The sequence below is a fragment of the Protopterus annectens genome, chromosome 1.part0, assembly GCF_019279795.1.
Source record: "Protopterus annectens isolate FY-2018-M chromosome 1.part0, PAN1.0, whole genome shotgun sequence".
Classification (NCBI taxonomy): domain Eukaryota; kingdom Metazoa; phylum Chordata; order Ceratodontiformes; family Protopteridae; genus Protopterus; species Protopterus annectens.
This window is the reverse complement of record NC_056725.1, coordinates 814,667,970-814,682,746: the sequence shown is the minus strand read 5'-3', so window position 1 is coordinate 814,682,746 and position 14,777 is coordinate 814,667,970.

Genomic DNA, 14,777 nt, shown 5'->3' with positions numbered 1-14,777 from the left:
CAGGTACATTCCAATTGGTGCATTGTACTCAATAATGGGTCTGATGAGGGAAGAGTAGAGAGGCACCACTACACCCTTAGATCTTGATGCGAACCCTTTCGTGATCAGATGGGTCACATAGAAGGATTTTGTAACCACCTTGGCAACATGGTTATCAAAGGAAAGCTGACTATCCACTTGGGTCTCCAGATCCCTTATTACTTCTTCAGATTTCAGGGGGTTATCTCCTATGTGGTAGTTCGTGGGTACTTTGTTTTTTTCCAAAGGGGATTACTATGCATTTTTTAGCATTTAGCTTGAGACCATGGCTTTGACACCATGCATCAGTCTTATTAAGGCCCTTCTGGAGGATATCCATGTTGGTCAGAGACTCTATTATAGCACCCAGTTTGCAGTCGTCCACAAACTTGGTCAGCCACAGCCCTTCAGTGCTTACCTGTATGTCTGAGAAGTATATGCCAAACAGGAGGGGCCCCACAACAGAACCCTGAGGCACACCACTCATTACTGGTCTGGATTCAGACCTAGATCCCACTACTTTTACTTTGTGGAATCTGTCTGAGAGTCAGTTTGCCATCCATCTTGTGACGTAAGGGTTTATGCCCAGGTTGGTGAGTTTATCAATAATACCCGAATGGGGAATGGTGTCAAATGATTTAGCAAGGTCAAGGTAAGCTGTGTGTACCTCCTTTCCCTTATCCATAGCCTGAGTAACTGTCTCAAAGAAGTTCACCAGGTTCAGGAGGCATGATCTGCCCTTGACAAAGCCGAACTGTGTGGGGTCAAGTGTTTGGAGGCTCCCAATCTCTCCATTTATGAGTTCCATAATGATTTGCTCCATTGCCTTACAGATCAGACTGGTCAGGCTTATTGGTCGGTAGTTCTCAGGGTCAGTTGTGGGCCCACCCTTGTGCAGTGGAACCACCATTGCTGTGAGCCATTCTATGGGCACATATCCTGTCGAGAGGCTGAGATTGAACAGGGTATTCAGATGCGGGGTTAATTCATTTTGGAGCTCGCATATGACACAGCCCGGGACACCATCTGGTCCCATGGAGGCAGTGTTTTTAGCTTTAGATAAAGCCTTATTAACCAACGTATCAGTAATAATTGGAGTTACACAATCCCCTGGAATAGTAATAGGCCCAGCATGTGGTGGTGGTGGGGGAGAAATTTGCACTGAACCTGTCAGCCAAGATGTTGGCAATGTCAGTGGGGTCAGTGTATTTTGTTCCATTTTGCACTAGCTCAGAACAGACCTGACGTTGCCATTTAGGTTTTTGACGTAGCCATAGAAGGCCTTATGGTTATCCTTGGCATCCTTGGCAACTTTCTTTTCGTAACTGGCTTTAGTTGACTTGATGAGGGCCCTCAATTTCTTACTAATGCTGATCAGGGATGATTTTTCTACTTGAGATTTGGCCTTTTTTTGTATAAGTCTCCTCCTTTTATTGTATAGTTTGCTTATGGCTGGGGTCCACCAGACTGGTTTCTTCTTGCTTGAGGAAGGAGTCTTGGTTTTATTTGGGATCCTGAAGATGCATATAGAGTGCCTTGGTGTAGGATTCCACATCCTGGATATCATTATCTTTCTGCAAGGGAATATTGAAGCTTTCCACTTCTGACGCAAGTAGTTTGAAGTTTGCTTTGGAAAGGTTTTTTACGATGGTTTCTTTAACTGGGGGAGGTGGAGGGGTGGGGAAGTCCAGGATTATCAGTTTGTGGTCTGATCTGACCAGAGAAGGAGTGATAATGGGTGTGGTACAATGGGCGCCCATATTTGTGATGACTAAATCCAGTATGTTGTCCCCTCTAGTGGGAGAACATACCAGTTGTTCAAGGGCATTTGAATTTATAAATTCTATGAACCACTGGGCATAGGAGTTAGAACTTTGGTAGTTTGCCCAGTCTATACCAAGGTAGTTGAAATCACCCAAAATTATGGTGTTGGGTAGGATCTTTATATTTTCCAATGCCTCAAGGAATGCTGAGTGAGCATCTTGGGACATGGTGGGCAATCTATAACAGGCTACAACTTGAAATGTGGTTTTGCCTGCTGATAGTTGCGCATGGATGATCTCTGGGGCATCATGCTGCGCCACTAACCTGGAGATGTGGGTATCCTTGATGAATATGGATACACCTCCACCCTTTGTGCTGCGATCCAGTAACTGAGGCCAGAAGGTATGATATGAATTGTAACTTGGTAGTGCTGGGGTGCTCTCTGGAGCCTTGAACTGGGTTTCCTTCACTGCGCAAACATCTCTCCATACTGAGGAGTGCCTCGAGTGCGTGCATTTTGAGGTTGAGACTTCTGGCATTGAGTAGCATTACCCTTAGTTTTTGGTTACCTGTGCTGGTTACGGTGGTTGGTTTGTCCTTTGAGCCTTGCCTAAAAAAGGCACTATGGGGACGGCAAGAGCCTTGGCCAGTATTCAAAAGCCTAGGGGTGACAGGTGCAAACCATCTCTGGTGAAACAGCGAGGCTTGTCTATCATGTCAACCCAGGCAGACAGACACTGGATCCCCTTAGAATGACACCAGAAGCTTAGCCAATTGTTGAAATTGATCATTTTGTCTTTGTATTGTGATATCATTCTAGGTGAAGGTAGTATGCTACTCAAGGTCAGGGTCATACCAGCTTGGGCTGTATGATCAGAGAGCTCCTTAATGTCTCTTTTCATGTAGTCCAGGGAGGTACGTCTTAGATCATTCACACCAGCATGTACAATGACAGCGTCATACTTGTACTTATTCGGGAGTGACCTAAGTGCCTGGTTTTGCCTTAGGGGCTGTCATGAGGTACACTGCTGATGTGAATTATGTGTTTTCTGGCTTGTGTTTGGAGGTGCAGGTTGCTTGATTGTCTGTTTTGGATGGCCCTGTTTCTTTTTCAGATTGGTACCTAGTGCCTCCGAATATGTTTTTGAGTATTTATGTGTATGTATTGCCAGTGCTTGTTTTGTAGATCCATGTGTGACTGGTGGTGTGATGCTAGTGTGTCTCTTCTCCTCTTGACTGTCTGTTACAGTCATGGGTTGAGAGTGCTTAACCTCCAGTCTGGCTGTGTATTTTCATCTCTCACAAGTGTTTGTGTCTAGAGGTAAGAGGAGAGGGTTGTCTGTATACATGAAGCAGTTGTGACATTGCCTCAGGATGCCCAATTCCACCAGATGAACTGGAGAGTACACCTGAAGCTGACCTCTGGACATGCTTGGAAAAGTAAATTTCACTTGTCTTGCGGACAATTGAGGGTCTTATGCTGTTTGAAATTGTCTGTACCAAATGGAAGCCAATACTACCACAAAACAGCTGCAAGATGGCACCATAAACTCTAATATTATACATTGTTGTTACAAAAAAGCTTCCTAGTAATTAGGAAAAAGAGTTTAGATAATTGTCTTCTTCTATAAAATATCATCTATGGAAATAAATTTACCGCTAAGAGAGATTCATAACTATAAATCCAAAAAACAAGGACAAGAGCCACGAAACAGCACCCGATAAAAATGGAAGTCTTTTAATCCAATTAAGCGCTTTTCGTTTGTCGCAATAGACAAACTTCTTCAGATAAATACAACCACAAATGCAAGTACTTTATATACACCAAATCAATTAACCATTCAATTATTCAATAAAGACATTTAAAAAAGATACTCATTTCAAACACAACGAAGTTAGTTAAAAAAATGACTAACTTCATTTAAAATCAGTGACAAGCACCGCTACACTGACACAAACAATAATTATAATGTCATGAAAATAAAAATAAAAATAAAAAACTTTTCCTTTTACAATAAAATTGAATAATTAGAACCATTCTCAAAGTATAATTCTTAATTTTTCACTCATACGATACTGTAGGTAAACACTATAGTAACTGAACTTGTACCTGTTGGTATAATATAAGATGTATTATCTAGTGAGACTCTTAAGCTTGAGAACACTACTGATTGAACAGCCTTCATTCAAACCAGGCACATTATAAGCATTTAACCTGATCTGCCAACTCATCTCCAGTTCTTCTAACTTTAAAGGAATCGGACAACCCCTAGGGTTCTGAAAGACTTGGTCAATCACTATAAATTTGAACCTATTGTCTGGAAACAATGAGATATGTTTAGCTAAAGCATTCTCAAGCTTTCGTTTTCTGATAGCGTAAATATGTTCATAAATGCGGCCACGGAGCCGCCTCTCTGTTTTACCTATATAAAAGGCAAAGCAGGACTGACACTGAGCTAAATAAATCACCATTCTAGAATTACAATTCACTCTCAGCTTCAAATAGTATTGTTGATCTTGAACTTTGAATCTATTAGATTCAATGACGTATTGGCAGTAACTACAAGCTTGGCATTTATACATGACAGCTGTCCTTACCCTACCAGTTTGATGTTGTTCAAAGAAAGCTTTAAGGTTCTTAGCTTTCTTGTATATAACATCAGGGTGGTCACCTAATTTCTGATAAACACTGTTGTCACTCTTAAATAATGCCCAATTTTTACACAGAACCTGAAAACAATCCTTACTGTTGAGATTGTAAGTTGTTATAAAGGTGACACACGGTGTCTCAGATAAGTGTTTAACCTTAGAAACATACAAAGGTTGAGAAGAAGTGTTCTCTATCTCATTGTGTAAGGTGTGTGCTCTGTCCAAAATTGGCCTATAGAAATGTCTCAAATGTTTAGAAGTCACCTCATCTATAATCCCATTGAGCATATAGTCAGGGTAGCCACAATGTAAAATCATACTTCTTAAATGTACATTCAGCATGGAAATCTTTGTCTAATGTGGTAATACTGGATGCCCTGACCAGTTGACCCTTAACTATAGCTTGTTTCTGATGGAATGGGTGACAACTGGAAAAGTGAAGAAATGAGTTGGAATAGGTAGCCTTTCTAAAGATAGTCGCTATGTATTTCTGAGTAGAATAGTCCTTGGACAATGAAATGTCAAGGTATGCTATGGACTCCGAGTGGAAGGTAAAAGTGAACTTCAAAAACTGTGTAGTGTTGTTAAAGTAATCAACCAGTAAATCACTGGTGGTTTGATCACCATCTAGTAAGATGAAAATATCATCCAAATAGCAGGTATAAAAATTAACTTGTCTTTGAAGTCACAATTGTTAAGGACAAAAAGATGTTCCCAATGGGCCATGACCATGATAGCAACACTTGCACCACAAGGGGAACCCATAGCTACCCCGACCTTTTGGAGGTAAAAATTACCTCCAAACATAAAATAGTTGTTACTTAGAGTCAAGTCCAAGAGTTCATGGGCAATATCCAACTCATTTCTAGTACTACCATAAATCCTTAACATTTGGCCAACCCAGTCTAGAGCAATATCGTGTGGAATACACATATAAAGGTCTTTGACGTCGATAATAAAAAAATTATATCTTACGTCAAAATCTATCTTGTTAATTTTATCTAGGAACGTCCAAGAATCTTTACATATCTGAGTGATTTTAGCCAGATATTTCTGTAAAATAATGTCCACAACTTTCGCGCAAGGGTAGGTGGGGGATCCCCCACCATCCACAAGGGGTCACATAGGAGGGTTGTTTGGGTCCTTGTGTATTTTAGGTATACCAAACAAACAAGGAAATCTGGGGTAAACTGTTGACAAATAATTATAGATGTTCTGAGTAAATGAACATATTTACGCTATCAGAAAACAAAAGCTTGAGAATGCTTTAGCTAAACATATCTCATTGTATCCAGATCATAGGTTCAAATTTATAGTGATTGACCAAGTCTTTCAGAATCCTAGGGTGGTCCGATTCCTTTAAAGTTAGAAGAACTGGAGTTGAGTTGGCAGATCAGGTTAAATGCTTATAATGTGCCTGGTTTATAGGTTCATAGGTTCATAGGTTTATACTAGGCTATCTGCCCTAAGGTATTTATAAGCCTAGCCCAAAGTTTTGTGGCTTACGCCACCCCTTATACGAAAAAATACTGTGCCCATTAGTTTGTTGTGCCTCTGTCCAGCAGTCACACAGAGATGATTCCCGGGGTAAACCTACAATCTCCCATCCACAGGTCAAGATTTCTCTTGAACAGAGCCAACGAGGTGCTCTGCCTCACATGGACCGGGACTCTATTCCACAGCATAGGGAGTCTCTGAGTGATAAATCTATCCCTCCAGCACATCCTATTTATATCCGTGCTAAAGTTTAAGTCGCTTGCTCTAGTGGTTTTGGTGGATTTGGATTTTTTGAGGTGGAGCATGTCCATTAATTCCGGGTTGGACATGGCCTTGTATGTCAGGCACATGTCACCTCTGAGCAGACGGTATGCGACTGAATAGAGCTGGAGTTTCTTCAATCTGGCAGCATATGACAGATTTTGGAGTCCCTTTATCCTTTTGGTGAGGAACTTTTGGGGTCTCTCCAATTGCTGCAGATGTCGGGTGAGATACATCCCGCATGGGGCATTGTACTCGATCATTGGTCTGATAAGTGAAGAGTACAGGGGAACAATGACCTCACTAGATCTGGATGTGAATCCCTTCATGATCAGGTGGGCAATGTAGAAGGTCTTTCTAACCACTTCAGCAACGTGAGTGTCAAAAGAAAGGCCACTGTCAACCTGGGCCCCCAGGTCCCTGATAACCTCTTCTGTGCTTAGTGGATTGCCGCCTATATGGTAGCTTGGGGTTACCTTGTTTTTCCCGAAGGGTATGACTATACATTTTTGGCGTTTAACTTCAGGCCATGGCTCTGGCACCAGCTATCTGTTTCCGTGAGTCCCTTCTGAAGGATATCCGTGTCCGATGCACTTTCCACTATGGCCCAGTTTGCAGTCATCTGCAAACTTTGTCAGCCAAAGTCCTCCCATGTTGGCCTGTACTTCTGAGAAGTAGATGCCGAACAATAGGGGGCCAAGAACCGAGCCCTGTGGGACACCACTTGTAACCGGCTTGGAGTCTGACATAGCGCCAGCAACTCTAACCCTGTGGGTTCTGTCCTTAAGCCAGTTTGCAACCCATCTTGTGACATATGGGTTTACATTTAAGCTGGTAAGTTTTTCTACAATACCCGAGTGGGGTATTGTGTCGAAAGCCTTTGCAAGGTCAAGGTAGGCTGTATGGACTGCCTTTCCCTCATCAATGGCCTTGGTGACTGTTTCGAAGTAGTCGACCAGGTTCAAAAGGCATGATCTGCCCTTGACGAAGCCAAACTGGGTCGGGTCCAATGTCTGCAAGTCCCCTATATCTTTGTTTATGAGCTCCATTATGATCCTCTCCATAGCTTTGCAGACTAGACTTGTTAAGCTTATGGGGCGGTAATTACCAGGGTCCGTAGAGGCACCGCCTTTGTGGAGTGGGACCACAGTTGCCGTACTCCACTCCTTGGGCATGTATCCTGTGGTAAGGCTGAGATTAAACAGCTGCCTTATGTGCAGGTTTAATTCCTCATTTAGCTCATGTAGCACACAGCCGGGGACACCATCCGGTCCCATTGATGCTGTGTTTTTAGCTTTAGAGAGAGCAGCTTTCACCTGCGCATTTGAGATGTCTGGGAGGCTACACTCCGCTGGGATAGTTATCTCTCCTTTAGGGGGGGAGAGGGGGGTGAAGTTTACACTGAACCTGTCTGCCAGTATGTTGGCAATGTCTGTGGGTTCAGTGATTTTTGTATCATTTTGGACTAATTCTGAGCATATCTGGGAGTTTCCACCCAGGTTCCTAACATAGCTGAAAAAGGCCTTATGATTGTCCTTTGAATCCATGGCAATCTTTCTCTCAAAATTGGCCTTAGTTGATTTTATGAGTGCTCGTATTTTTTTACTAATAATGATCAGGGGTGACTTCCCTTTTATGGATTTTGTTCTATCATGTAATAGCTTTCTCCTCTTATTGTAAAGTTTGTTAATGGCAGGGATTCACCAGACTGGACGTTTGCCCTTTGTGGAAAGAGTCTTGGTTTTATTTGGGATTGCTTGATCCATGCAGTCCTGGAGGTGTTCATAGAAGGCATTTGTAAGGGCTTCCGCAGCTTGGGTTCTGGTTTCCACTGGCTCAGGGGCCTTGAAGGATACCACACCAGTCTTGAGTAGTGTGAAGTTTGCTTTTGAGAAGTTCTTCACTGTGGTCTTTTTTGTTTGGGGTGGGGGCGGGATGTGGATTTCCAGTGAGATTAGTTTAAGATCAGATCTCACAAATGAGGGATATACTTCCGGTGTGGAGCATTTTGTCCCCATGTTTGTGATAATGAGATCTAGTATATTTTCTCCTCTCATGGGAACAGTGACTAGCTGTTCCATGGCATTTGAATTTATGAACTCCAGGAACCGTTGAGCTAGAAAGTTAGGGCTTGAGTAATGTTCCCAGTCTATATTCGGGTAGTTGAAGTCACCCAATATGATGGTGTTTGGAGATACATTTATACCCTCCAGTATCTCAGTAGTGTTCTCAAGCTTAAGAGTCTCACTAGATAATACATCTTATATTATACTAACAGGTACATGTTCAGTTACTATAGTGTTTACCTACAGTATCGTAAGAGTGAAAAACTAAGAATTATACTTTGAGAATGGTTCTAATTATTCAATTTTATTGTAAAAGGAAAAGTTTTTTATTTTTATTTTTATTTTCATGACCTTATTATAATTATTGTTTATGTCAGTTAGTATAGCGGTGCTTATCACTGATTTTAAATGAAGTTAGTCATTTTTTTAACTAACTTCATTGTGTTTGAAATGAGTATCTTTTTTAAATGTCTTTATTGAATAATTGAATGGTTAATTGATTTGGTGTATATGAAGTACTTGCATTTGTGGTTGTATTTATCTGAGGAAGTTTGTCTATTGCGACAAACGAAAAGCGCTTAATTGGATTAAAAGACTTCTATTTTTATCGGGTGCTGTTTCGTGGCTCTTGTCCTTGTTTTTTGGATTTATAGTTTGTCTTTTTGCCTGTTTTTAGTTCCAGTCTGTATGTATGGCATCTGGGACAGAAACCAATGATACGGGCACTTTTTTTTGCTAACACTCCCGAAGCTTTGAGGAACGCTGACGGGGTTAATGACATTCCAACGACGAAGGATCCTGAAACTTTAAACAACAATGTTTTGAACATTTTAATGTCACGGTTGGATTAGTCACTGGAGTGTCTGGATAAGGTAGAATGTCAACACAGTACTTGTAAAGTACCACTACCATTAGATTCTCATTTATCGGGTGAACCTACATTAACTATTGTGAACAGAGGATCTGCTAAAGTACCGCCAACGTTCGATTCTCATTTATTGAGTGAACCTGTAGTAATTACTGTGAACCAAAGTATTGGTTCAGTTGTTTCTCAAGCGACTAATTCGTTAAGCTTGGAATGCGGGCAGAGGAGTATTCCGGCCACTGAAACACCTTCTTTGCTTAACCAAAACCACCCTTGTGTACAAAAGACTGTATAGATGTTTCACAAAGAGACAATGGAGCTTCTGCCATTCCAAATAACGTAACTGCTTTTCCATCTGGCTTTACTGCTTTAGGTTCAACTGCAGCTCCAGTACAAGCTCCTGATATGGCAAACAACTGTTCATCTTTTGATATCAACACCTGGTTGGCTGACAATTTTACTTTTTCACCACCAGATAATTGAACAATGCAACATAGTTCTACTAATGAAGGTGAGCAAGTTAATATTTCAGTCAATCTCAAAAGTTTGGACAGTTTATTAGTTAAATTAAAGAAGACAGTTGGAGATTTCCTATTTTCAGGAATGTCTCAAACTCAAAATTGTTCCTAAAGGGTTAAGACATCACCAATACCCTACTGGTTTAGTTGTTAATTCAGTATTTCACAAAGACTAATTAGCCTTGTTTGACTGTCAGGGCTTCGAATTACTTGACCTGATGATCAAACATTATTCTTTATTGGTGGAATCTTTAAGTAAACAAGTGTCTGAATTGGACGAACTCATCAGACTAGACTCTGAGTTACTTTGTTATAAATATGATTACAGTAGGATTTTCACAAGCATTGAACAGTACCTTAAAAAACTTAAGAATAACAAAATTAAGAAAATTGACAGAGACATTAGAGCCTATAAAGAAGAGACTGCGTATCCTAAGCCATCACCAGCACAGGTCTGGCATGGTTCAACCAGACCGGTTCATCATTCTTCAGGTTACAGAGTTCCACCGTATAACACAAGTATCTCTCAAAGTTCTGATACTCTAACCGCTCCTGTTGCCTGTATGGATGACACACCTCAAACTGAACTTAGAACAAGTGAGGTTCTCCAGAATAACAACAAATCTGGTCACTATAATTTGAGGTCTAATGACCCTAATTTTTTAGGGACAAGACCAAAGCAGCAGATAGGACAATTCAATCAGAGAAACAAGCAGAAACCCAGATAACTAAAGATTTGTATTTGAGTGCTAACAGCCTTACAGAAACTGGTTATCCACATTGTTTGTCTGATGTAAATGTTCCTGTCATACCTTTTGAGTGTGTCGGTGATCCTTGTCTAATAGAACCGACAGAGGTAACACTTGGTGAGGGTTTAATGGTGGATGTTGATAACCTTTCTAGTAACACCCTGGTCGTATTGAACAATGTCGATGGTGACTTTAGTGTATATAATTTTTCCACAGTAGAGATTACACCTGAATTAGTAGAGTTACTGTCTAAGGGATACACGTATGTTCCAGCCCAGAAATTAAACTTGGCTAAAACAATTATTGATTTAAAACTATTCATTAGAAAACTTAACCTCAACCTTATGATGGGCAGTATTTATACGTTTGGCAGTAACAATTTCAGGATTACCACTGTGTACAACCCCCCTCTATACCCACTATTACAGGTTTTTGAACTTATTTGTGAATTGGATATTCACCAAAAATTTCAAACGGTGCAACATTGTTCAACCCTAAGTGTGGACACAAAAAAAGAAAAAGAATATCTAGAATTTATTAAACTCCACGACATTCGCTTTTGTAAACCGGACAAGGGATGAGGTTTGGTTGTGTTTGATGGGGTTGACTATAATAAAAGGATGTTCCATTTACTGGACTGTCCCTCTTACTTGGTTAGTTCATGTTCTGAAACTAATAAGGCTTATAACAACATTAAGAATTCCATAGAGGAAATGTACATTGAGGGAAGAATTACTCAGAACATCTGTAATTATTTGTCAACAGTTTACCCCAGATTTCCTTGTTTGTTTGGTATACCTAAAATACACAAGGACCCAAACAACCCTCCTATGCAACCCCTTGTGGATGGTCGGGGATCCCCCACCTACCCTTGCGCGAAAGTCATGGACACTATTTTACAGAAATATCTGGTTAAAATCACTCAGATATGTAAAGATTCTTGGACGTTCCTAGATAAAATTAACAAGATAGATTTTGACGTAAGATATAATTTTCTTACTATCGACGTCAAAGACCTTTATACGTGTATTCCACATGATATTGCTCTAGACTGGGTTGGCCAAATGTTAAGGATTTATGGTAGTACTAGAAATGAGTTGGATATTGCCCATGAACTCTTGGACTTGACTCTAAGTAACAACTATTTTATGTTTGGAGGTAATTTTTACCTCCAAAAGGTCGGGGTAGCTATGGGCTCCCCTTGTGGTGCAAGCGTTGCTAACATGGTCATGGCCCAATGGGAACATCTTTTTGTCCTTAACAATTGTGACTTCAAAGACAAGTTAATTTTTTATACCCGCTATTTGGATGATATTTTCATCTTACTAGATGGTGATCAAACCACCAGTGATTTACCGGTTGATTACTTTAACAACACTACACAGTTTTTGAAGTTCACTTTTACCTTCCACACGGAGTCCATAGCATGCCTCGACATTTCATTGTCCAAGGACTATTCTACACAGAAATACATAGCAACTATCTTTAGAAAGGCTACTTATTCCAACTCATTTCTACACTTTTCCAGTTGTCACCCATTCCATCAGAAACAAGCTATAGTTAAGGGTCAACTGGTCAGGGCAGCCCGTATTACCACATTGGACAAAGATTTCCATGCTGAATGTAGACATTTAAGAAGTATGTTTTTACATCGTGGCTATCCTGACTATATGCTCAATGGGATTATAGATGAGGTGACTTCTAAATGTTTGAGACATTTCTATAGGCCAATTTTGGACAGAGCACACACCTTACACAATGTGATAGAGAACACTTCTTCTCAACCTTTATATGTTTCTAAGGTTAAACACTTATCTGAGACACCGCGTGTCACCTTTATAACAACTTACAATCTCAACAGTAAGGATTGTTTTCAGGTTCTGTGTAAAAATTGGGCATTATTTAAGAGTGACAACAGTGTTTATCAGAAATTAGGTGACCACCCTGTTGTTATATACAAGAAAGCTAAGAACCTTAAAGCTTTCTTTGAACAACATCAAACTGGAAGGGTAAGGACAGCTGGCATGTATAAATGCCAAAGTTGTCGTTACTGCCAATACGTCATTGAATCTAATAGATTCAAAGTTCAAGATCAACAATACTATTTGAAGCTGAGAGTGAATTGTAATTCTAGAATGGTGATTTATTTAGCTCAGTGTCAGTCCTGCTTTGCCTTTTATATAGGTAAAACAGAGAGGCGGCTCCGTGACCGCATTTATGAACATATTTACGCTATCAGAAAACGAAAGCTTGAGAATGCTTTAGCTAAACATATCTCATTGTTTCCAGACAATAGGTTCAAATTTATAGTGATTGACCAAGTTTTTCAGAACCCTAGGGGTGGTCCGATTCCTTTAAAGTTAGAAGAACTGGAGTTGAGTTGGCAGATCAGGTTAAATGCTTATAATGTGCCTGGTTTGAATGAAGGCTGTTCAATCAGTAGTGTTCTCAAGCTTAAGAGTCTCACTAGATAATACATCTTATATTATACCAACAGGTACAAGTTCAGTTACTATAGTGTTTACCTACAGTATCATATGAGTGAAAAACTAAGAATTATACTTTGAGAATGGTTCTAATTATTCAATTTTATTGTAAAAGGAAAAGTTTTTTATTTTTATTTTCATGACCTTATAATAATTATTGTTTATGTCAGTTAGTGTAGCGGTGCTTGTCACTGATTTTAAATGAAGTTAGTCATTTTTTTAACTAACTTCGTTGTGTTTGAAATGAGTATCTTTTTTAAATGTCTTTATTGAATAATTGAATGGTTAATTGATTTGGTGTATATAAAGTAGTTGCATTTGTAGTTGTATTTATCTGAGGAAATTTGTCTATTGCGACAAACGAAAAGCGCTTAATTGGATTAAAAGACTTCTATTTTTATCGGGTGCTGTTTCGTGGGTCTTGTCCTTGTTTTTTGGATTTATAGTTTGTCTTTTTACCTGTTTTTAGATTCATAACTATGCTTTACACGACACACATGGATTATAACCTGAGTTTTTACAAGTCTGTGATTTTGTTATATTGCATACTTTTTGTAACCTCTTAGATAGTTTTCTTGATAACCGTGAATGATCTGAAGAATAAGACAAAATTTCAGGAATTCTGTAGATATGATTAAGAAACTAATAACAAAAAACAAAACCTCCCAAAACTCTAAGCAATGAAGAACACTTCATTCAAACAATTTAGCACTTTTGTTTAACGTATAATGGCTTCCAAACATGATTCTCTGAGTCTTGAGTGTTTTTGTTTTTTTGTTATTAATCCATCCCTACCAGCAGCTTAGACACCCAAGATGCTGTTCTCAGCACCCAGCTTTATGAACCTCTCAGTGTTATTAGTTTTCACAAACCAAAGAAGTAGAAAGCACTATGGGCATATCACACTTTTAATGAAATATGTTTAGTTTCTTTTCTAGCCTGTTCCCTTCAGACTGTAACCATCAATGTCTTTCCTCTCTCTATTGACCTTTCTCTTTCAGATGAATATCCCCACCCCTATATATCAGGAGGCCAGATTATGTCCTGGTAATGCCAGCTCCCAGGCTTCATGCATATAGGGCTGCCTGATCGTCCTTGTGCTCAGGTTAACCCCTACTTCTACCTTAGTTTTAGTTAAGGCATCTAGAGCTACATACATGCACATGGATGCAGCCTTGCCAGTTTCCTGAAAAGAGGTAAGGTATTTCTAGATTTTTGAAGTGTATGCCTCAACAGTATTATAAAACATGCTTGCCTGAATTAAAACTAAACTTAACTTTTACTTGGATGATGAATAATGAACAGATTAGTTACTTCGATGTAATTTTATTTAGTGACAATAGTAAGATTTTGTCATGCATAGGGAAAAAGAAGAAGCCTTTAATGAATCTTTTACATGCTTAAAGTAACGCTTATGATAAATTAATTGATTTTTTGTATCATATAACTAGATTGTTAGGGCCTTCTGTTTCTGTTTCAAAGTACAACATTTCAGGGATGAAATAGAAAATATTATAAAGAAGATGAATATGGGAGATAAAAAAAGGAACGGCTGAAACATTCATTAGCTAAACTCTGTAATTAACCTGGATTTGATAGTAGTGCTGATATAGCACTCCTATGGATGGAGCATACACACTCCCATATATTTTTATGGTTACAGCTGACTTGGGCGACGCTAATGAGCTCTCATAATTATTGAGCAAAAGACCGTTGTGTGAACACTGGTTTGGGCGAGTTCCCATTGATTGACAAAGGCAAGTGTTTGGGAACAGAATTTCTGTGCGATTGTGTATATTTTAGGGTTATGATAAGGGTTAGGTAAGAGTATGTATTTAGTGTGTGTATGCATGTGATTGTTTTAGGGTTATTGTAAGCGGTAGGTAAGGGGTAGATTTAGTGTG